A 9262-nucleotide genomic window follows, 5' to 3' on the forward strand; every position below is an offset into this window, starting at 1 on the left:
AGAATATATTTAGAGAGAAAAAAAAATACTCTTGAACCCACCGCCCAGTTTAAGAAATAGGACATCGTCAGTTCTTTTGAAATCCTAATGTCCCAGTGAATGCCTCCCAGCCCCATTCCTCAACATCTTCACAGAGAAACCATTGCTTTTCTGTGTGTCCCCAATGGCATATTGTTTAGTTTTGTCTTTTTTGAAAATGGAGTCACACCGCAGTTCAACATTGTGTTTCTAAAATGTTTGATTGCTGGAATCTGGCCTCAGCCTCTGCCACGCCCGCTGCCTCCCGCTGCCTCTGGACAGTGGACCCGCACAAAGTGAGCGAGCCTCGAGCCTTCGTGAAAATGTGCAAGCAGGACCCGAGCGTTCTGCACACCGAGGAAATGTGCTTCCTGAGGGAGTGGGTGGAGAGCATGGGGGGTAAAATACGACCTGCTACTCATAAAACTAAATTGGAAGCAAATACCAAGGAAGAAAAAACAGTAAGAAGGTGGAGGAAAACATAAAGACAGATGAACCATCAAGTGAGGAAGGTGATCTAGAAATTGACAATGAAGGTGTGAATGAACCAGACACTGATGCCCCTCCAGAAATGGGAGATGAAAATGTATAGATAACTGAGGAGATGATGGGTTAGGCAAATGATAAAAAAAAAGTGGCTGCCGTTGATGCCCTAAATGATGGTGAACTACAGAAAGCCATGACTTGTTCACAGATGCCATCAAGCTAAATCCTCGTTTGGCCATTCTGTATGCCAAGAGAGCCAGTGTCTTCATCAAATTACAGAAGCCAAATGCTGCCATCCGAGACTGTGACAGAGCTGTTGAAATAAATCCTGATTCAGCTCAGCCATACAAGTGGCGAGGGAAAGCGCACAGACTTTTGGGCCATTGGGAAGAAGCTGCCCATGATCTTGCCCTTGTCTGTAAACTGGATTATGATGAAGATGCTAGTGCAATTATGAAAGAAGTTCAACCAAGGGCCCAGAAAATTGCTGAACGTCGGAGAAAGTATGAGCGAAAACCTGAAGGGCGAGAGATCAAAGAAAGAATAGAAAAGGTCAAGAAGGCTCGGGAAGAACATGAGAGAGCCCAGAGAGAGGAGAAGCCAGACGACCGTCAGGAGCTCAGTATGGCTCTTTTCCAGGTGGTTTCTTTTTTTTTTTTTTTATTAGTTTCTGCTTTATAACAAAGTGAATCAGTCATACATACACATCTGTTCCCACATCCCTTCCCTATTGCATCTCCCTCCTTCCCACCCTCCCTATCCCACCCCTCCAGGCGGTCACAAAGCACCGAGCTGATCTCCCTGTGCTCTGCGGCTGCTTCCCACTATCTATCTACCTTACGTTTGGTAGTGTATATATGTCCATGCCTCTCTTTCGCTTTGTCACAGCTTACCCTTCACCCTCCCCATATCCTCAAGTCCGTTCTCAAGTAGGTCTGTGTCTTTATTCCCGTTTTACCCCTAGGTTCTTCATGACATTTTTTTTTTTTAATTCCATATATATGTGTTAGCATACGGTATTTGTCTTTCTCTTTCTGACTTACTTCACTCTGTATGACAGACTCTAGGTCTATCCACCTCATTACAAATAGCTCAGTTTCGTTCCTTTTTATGGCTGAGTAATATTCCATTGTATATATGTGCCACATCTTCTTTATCCATTCATCCGATGATGGACACTTAGGTTGTTTCCAGCTCCGGGCTATTGTGAATAGAGCTGCAATGAACATTTTGGTACATGTCTCTTTTTGAATTATGGTTTTCTCAGGGTATATGCCTAGTAGTGGTATTGCTGGGTCATATGGTAGTTCTATTTTTAGTTTTTTAAGGAACCTCCATACTGTTCTCCATAGTGGCTGTACCAATTCACATTCCCACCAGCAGTGCAAGAGTGTTCCCTTTTCTCCACACCCTCTCCAGCATTTATTGTTTGTAGACTTTTTGATGATGGCCATTCTGACTGGTGCGAGATGATATCTCATTGTAGTTTTGATTTGCATTTCTCTAATGATTAATGATGTTGAGCATTCTTTCATGTGTTTGTTGGCAGTCTGTATATCTTCTTTGGAGAAATGCCTATTTAAGTCTTCTGCCCATTTTTGGATTGGGTTGTTTGTTTTTTTGCTATTGAGCTGCATGAGCTGTTTATAAATTTTGGAGATTAATCCTTTGTCAGTTGCTTCATTTGCAAATATTTTCTCCCATTCTGAGGGTTGTCTTTTGGTCTTGTTTATGGTTTCCTTTGCTGTGCAAAAGCTTTGAAGTTTCATTAGGTCCCATTTGTTTATCTTGGTGGAATCCTGGTAATTTTCCTGGAGGAATGCCTGGAATGGGAGGGGGCATGCCTGGAATGGCAGGAATGCCTGGGCTCAATGAAATTCTTAGTGATCCAGAGGTTCTTGCAGCCATGCAGGATCCAGAAGCTATGGTGGCCTTCCAGGATGTGGCTCAGAACTCAGCAAATATGTCAAAATATCAGAGCAACCCAAAGGTTATGAATCTCATCAGTAAATTGTCGGCCAAATTTGGAGGTCAAGCATAATGCCCTCTGACAAATAAAGCCCCTGCTGAAGGTAAAGCAACTTAGATCACCTAATGGATGTCACAGTAATACGAACCGTGTACCTCTGATCTTCTCATGAAGAAAACTGGGGTGCTTTGAGGATAATCCCTACCCCTCTGCCCCAAATGCAGCTGAAATATTTTACAATGGTTTGCCATTAGGGTATTCATTCAGATGATGTTTTCCTACTAGAAATTGAAAACTTCAAACAATTAAAAAAATAAAGTAAAATTAAATGTTTGAATTGAACAATTACAGTTCATTTGCTTTTACTGCTATATACTCTTCTCTTGTGTATCTATACCACTGTTTATTTATCCAAGCTCAGTGGGCAGTAGGATTGTTTCTAACTCTTTGGTATGATAAATGACACTGCTACAAACATTCTTGCTCATGATCGCTGAGGCTTTATACACAAAACCTCTGTAGGGTATGTACCTAGGAGTGGAATTTCTGGGTCATCGAGGATGTGTATGTTCAACTTTTCAAGATAATGTGAAACTCCTTTCCAATTTGGTTGTATTAATTTATATTCCTACTAGCAGTGGATGGGCTTTCCCATTGCTTCACAATTTTTCTAACTCTTAGTACTATGCTGGAGTGGCTGAAAAGTGGTATCTAATTTTGGTTTAAATCTGCATTTACCTTCCAAATGATTATTGGCGATTTACCTTTCCTCTTCTTCTTTTTTTTCTTTTTTTTTTTTTTCGGTACACGGGCCTCTCACTGTTGTGGCCTCTCCCGTTGCGGAGCACAGGCTCTGGACGTGCAGGCTCAGCGGCCATGGCTCACGGGCCCAGCCGCTCTGCGGCACGTGGGATCTTCCCGGACCGGAGCACAAACCCGTGTCCCCTGCATCGGCAGGCGGACTCCCAACCACTTCGCCACCAGGGAAGCCCTCCTCTTCTTTTTATTTATATTTAAAGGGTGATAACCACCGTTACCACAGTCATTGATTGGGTACTACATTGTGTGCCAATCCCTGCACATTGCATCATCCACTCACCAACCTTATGAAGTAGTTACCGTCATATTTTGGGGCCCCAGGGAGATTACTATCAGAGTACGTATTACAAACTGTATTTCTTCCAAATGATGACCTTCCCATCTTTATAACATGTGACTTGAGACCCAAGATAACCTGTAATCTTGTTAGACTGCAATTTGACAGAAGGTATCTAATTTCTAAAGTCTGTCCTAGGTCTTTCAGAGATTAAAAAAAGAACACTAATAGTCGTATGAGAGAAAAATTTCTAGAGTTTATCTCCAAGGCCATTTTCTTGTTACCTTAGCAGAAAGGAAAATGTCAATGGCATTTTTGTCATTATGTCTTGAATGATTTAAGAAATCACTTACATGTGAAAGTACCAGCTGGAGCAAGATACATGCCTCCTCTCAGGAGTTGTCTCCTGAAGGAACCTATTATTATTTTTTCAATGAATTACTTTTTTTTCTGTTGGATTTCCAAAGGGGAGTTGGCTGGTTCCAAAATCGAGTCTGGAATTTTAGAAAAAGGGAATGTTGTTATTGTTTCGTTTGAACTAATCAATCCAATAAGCATCTATTTTGAATCTGCTTTCTATAAGACCCTAAGACACAGAGATGTTTGAAAGAATAAGAGGATATCATTCCCATTTCCACTCTGTTTCCTATTAAGTTGGAAGGTTTCAAACTCTCAAAAATAGAATTCATTCATTTTTATTTATTTTCTGTCATTTATGTGTACCCCTGGTGTGTGATGGTTAATCCAAGGTTAGGTTAGGGGGCCTGATTGATCCCTAAATACACGGAAAGCTATCATTTTAAGAAACGTTTTCAACAATATTAATAGTATATCAGAGGTAAACAACCAGCCCAGAGTTTCCTGTCAATCTCCCTGTGAGAGAACCCATAGGAAGTAATGTGGGACGGATCTAAGGGGACATGGAAAGGTGTTATCATTGTGCTTTGGAAGGCTAGGGCTAGACCATTGCAGGCTAAGCAGGTCTTCACTCCCAGAGTCCCCTCTCTGATGGAGGAGGCCCCAGCCAGCCTGATGGAGAGCTAGGTATGTGGGAGTGGAGAGGGGTGACATGCTTTGCTGACACTTGCCTTTGGGTCAAGCTAGGCTCAGGAAGTCCACTGGGCCATAGACCACTGGGTCTCCAGGCAGCCTGCCAAGGGTGAGCAAGCAGGAGGTCAAGAAACGGGCAGGGGAAAGAATGACACTGTGGGCCCTGAGGCCAGAACTGAACCTGATCTTTCCCGTTGCACCTCTGGTTGGGTTCATCTGTGCTTGTCTGCCAGCCCAAGATAACACATACAGCACATACACACACACATATTCCACACTCATATCCTTTTTTCAACCTTTCCATCACTCACTTTACCTTTACTGTATGTGGCCTTGTGCTATATTCACTTTAAAAAAATAATTTTATTGAAGTATAATTTGCATACCATGAAAGTTACCCATTTTAACAGTACAATTCAATGTTTTTGTTGTTTTGTTTTTGGTAAGTTTACTGAATTTGGCAACCATCACCAAAATCTAGTTTTGCAACAGTTCTGTTACCCCAATAAAATCCTTCATGTCCATTGACAGTTGACCCCTGTTTCCTACCCTCCAGGCCCAGAGCAACCAGTCATCTGCTTTCCATCTCTTATGGATTTGCCTTTTCTGGATATTTCATATAAATGGAATCATGCAAAGTTGGTCTTTTGTGTTTGGCTTCTTTCAATTAGCATGAAGTTCATCCATGTTGTAGCATGTATCAGTTTTTCATTTCTTTTTATTGCTGAGTGGTGTTCTATTGTTTGGACACACCACATTGTGTTTGTCACTTGCCAGTTGATGGACATTTGGGCTGTTTACACTTTGGGGCTATTATGAATAAGGCTGCTATGAACATTCATGTGTAAGTCCTTGAATAAACATATGCTTCCATTTCTCTCGGGCATATACAGAAGAGTGGAATTGCTGCGTCATATGATTAAGTCTATGTCTAACTTTTTAAGAAACTACCAAACTGTTTTCACATCAACTGCACCATTTTATGTTCCCTGTGATTGACTTTTTCATGAGTTCTGTCTCCCTTTACAGGCTATAGGCTTCTAGGGGACAGCACTCCTGTCTGTAGCTCTGTGTAACCATAACTCTCAGCACAGAGTAGGTCTGTGGTCATTAATGACGATTGCTGTAGTGGGCTGAATGGTGATTCCAAAGACATATCCACATTGTAATTCCTGGAACCTGTGAATATTACCTTATATGACAAAAGATGTGATTGAGTTAACAGTCTTGAAAGGAGGGGCTCCTCCTGGAATATCTGGGTGTATCCTAAATGCCATAACAAGTATTGTTGTAAGAGGACAGAGGCAGAGGGAGATGATTGCACACAGAGGAGAAGGCCCTGTGAACACAGAGCAGGGAGGTTGCACACAGACACACAGAGGAGAAGGCCCTGTGAACACAGAGCAGGGAGACTGCACACAGACACACAGAGGAGAAGGCCCTATGAACACAGAGCAGGGAGACTGCACACAGACACACAGAGGAGAAGGCCCTGTGAACACAGAGCAGGGAGACTGCACACAGACACACAGAGGAGAAGGCCCTGTGAACACAGAGCAGGGAGATTGCACACAGACACACAGAGGAGAAGGCCCTGTGAACACAGAGCAGGGAGATAAGGGGCCACAAGCCAAGGAAGGCTGACAGCTACCAGAAGCTGGAAGAGGCAGAGAACAGCTTCTCTCCTAGATCTTCCAGAAGGAGTGAGACTGATGACATCCAATTTCAGCTCACTGAAACTGGTTTTGGACTTCTGGCCTCCAGAACTGTGAGAATGAATTTCTGTTGCTTTGGTAGTTTGTTACAGCAGCTGCAGGAAGCTAATACAATTTGCTAAAAATGGTAGCTGAATGGAGCAGGAATAAAAGCTGAAACACAGCATATCTGGAGATTGTAAACATAGTCTTGGATGTAGGAGGCAAAGAGTTTTCTATTTCCTTTGGGGTAAGCCTTTATTATGAATGAAATGCATTCATTTACTCATTTAGTCATTAATTTTCAACCATTGAATTTCTAGTAGCTTTATTTGACTGACTTTCCTTTAGAGTGGATATGTTTTTCTTTCCATCTGGAATGAAATTACATATCTGCCATTGCTTGATATACTTTATTTTATGTTGTGTCCAAACCAGTGTTACTGCCTGTAACCATCGGGAGGGCAAGATTCTGGAACCAGACCACCTGTGTTCGAATACTGGCTCCGCCACTAACTAGCTGTGTGGCTCTAGGCATGTCATCTGTATAATTGGAATAATAAGTGCACATAACTCATAAGGTTTGTGTGAGGATTAAACAGCAACAGTTTAACAACCAGCTCTCTCGATTAGTAATATTTGCCAATTTCTGTGGTATAAGTACTCCCTCCATGAGCAATTTTAAGGTATCAAAGTAGCATCACTGAAGGTAGAAGTTGGAAGAGATGCACAGTAGCACACCATGATGTAATATTTCCTCTACTACAGATGCAATAGATACCTAAACCCAAGAATGTAGATAATAGTAAAATGCAGTAAAATAGTTAGGAAGACATTAGTTTTAAGTATTTGTTAACCTTGTTTTTTTAATAATTTATTTAATTGTATTTATATAATTTAATTTTTAATAATGGGCTGGGTTTAACAACTGGCTCATAAATTTCTTAAAAATTTAACAATTGACACTCCCTCGGGAACTGGTATAAACTGACTCTAGCTCACCTAAATTAATGTATGTAAAGAACTATAAAGGCTGAAGTTAGGTATTTTTCTTTATTATCCTGGAAAAGCCCTGGCACTAGCCTAGGATCCTGTCTTTTCCCCACGGATGATTAATCGCTGTTGGGAGAGAACTAAATTTAAGGACGTGAGCGCCCAAGAACAGCACTGAATTGGTTGCAAAATGAAGGAAATGGTAGCTTCTCGATCTCTTTATCAGAGTGCTTGATGCATTCAGACCACTTTGGGCTTGAGGGCCCTTTAAGAATAAAGAAAGGGCCCAGAGAGGGGAATGCGTAAGGCAACATCTAGCTTAAGATGTAGCATAGTTGGGGTCTTGGGTAAGAAGCCTAGCTAGAGAGTGGCAGAGTTGGAGCTCTTTATTCCCAGTCTGTCTCTCTGTTAGTCTTTAGATGGTGACCTTTTGTTCTTTTCCCACCACCTCCATCTCTGATTTAAAGTTGACTAGTTTTTAAGAAGCGATGTGCTGCAATGAACATTGTGGTGCATGTCGCTTTTGAATTATGGTTTTCTCTGGCTATATGCCCAGTAGTGGGATTACTGGGTCGTATGGTAGTCCTATTTTTAGTTTTTTAAGGAACCTCCATACTGTTCTCCATAGTGGCTGTATCAATTTACATTCCCACCAACAGTGCAAGAGGGTTCCCTTTTCTCCACACCCTCTCCAGCATTTATTGTTTCTAGATTTTTTGATGATGGTCATTCTGACTGGCGTGAGGTGATACCTCATTGTAGTTTTGATTACTCAACCATAAAAAGAAATGAAATTGAGTATTTGTAGTGAGATGGATGGACCGAAAGCCCGTCGTACAGAGTAAAGTAAGTCAGAAAGAGAAAAACAAATACCGTATGCTAACACACATATATGGAATCTAAAAAAACAAAAATGGTACTGGCGAACCTAGTGGCAGGGCAGGAATAAAGACGCAGACGTAGAGAATGGACTTGCGGACATGGTGGGGGAAGGGGGAAGCTGGGGCGAAGTGAGAGTAGCATCAACATATATATATTACTGAATGTAAAATAGCTAGCTAGTGGGAAGCAGCAGCATAGCACAGGGAGATCAGCTCGGTGCTTTGTGATGACCTAGAGGGGTGGGATAGGGAGGGTGGGAGAGAGGCTCAAGAGGGAGGGTATATGGGGATATATGTATGCTAACACAGGATTGTGAAGCAATTATACTCCAGTAAAGATCTATTAAAAAAAAAAAAGCAATGTGTAGATCAAGAATTGATGAATCACCATAAACACAGTCCAAAGGCAGCTGACTTAAAGTGCTTTAGCTAGGTAACTCACGTGGGCTCCCTAAATGTTGGATGTTACTTAAATACTTAGAAAAGTAATTCATGATAAGTATCCATTTATCCTTTTGCTGATGAAACTAGTTCCATGAATTGTAAACTTAAGTCCATATATACATATGTACATAAGTACATGCATATGTACATGTACATGTATATGTACATATATACAGTGGAATATTACTCAGCCATAAAAAGGAACGAAATTGGGTCATTTGTAGAGGCATGGATGGACCTAGAGACTGTCATACAGAGTGAAGTAAGTCAGAAAGAGAAAAACAAATATCGTATATCAACACATATATGTGAAATCTGAAAAAATTGCTATAGACGATCTTATTTACAAAACAGAAACAGAGACACAGACGTACAGAACAAACGTATGGATACCAAGGGGGAAAGGGGAGGGGTGGGATGAACTGGGAGGTTGGGATTGACACATATACACTATTGATACTATGTATAAAATAGATAACTAATGAGAGCCTACTGTATAGCACAGGGAACTCTACTCAGTGTTCTGTGGTGACCTAAAGAGAAAGAAATCCTAAAAAGAGGGGATATACGTATACGTATAGCTGATTCACTTTGCTGTACAGTAGAAACTAACACAGTATTGTAAAGCAAC

The 9262-nt window shown here is 41.3% G+C and overlaps 1 pseudogene across 1 annotated transcript; it reads left to right on the plus strand.

Annotated features, from left to right (window-relative positions):
- Positions 1–308: 308 nt before the first annotated feature.
- On the plus strand, positions 309–2545 carry LOC307060196 (hsc70-interacting protein-like; annotated as a pseudogene). The gene is made up of 2 exons: positions 309–1143; positions 2277–2545. The product of its transcript is annotated as a hsc70-interacting protein-like (transcript).
- Positions 2546–9262: the final 6717 nt, after the last annotated feature.

This window comes from Hyperoodon ampullatus (genome assembly GCF_949752795.1).
Source record: "Hyperoodon ampullatus genome assembly, chromosome: 11".
Classification (NCBI taxonomy): domain Eukaryota; kingdom Metazoa; phylum Chordata; class Mammalia; order Artiodactyla; family Ziphiidae; genus Hyperoodon; species Hyperoodon ampullatus.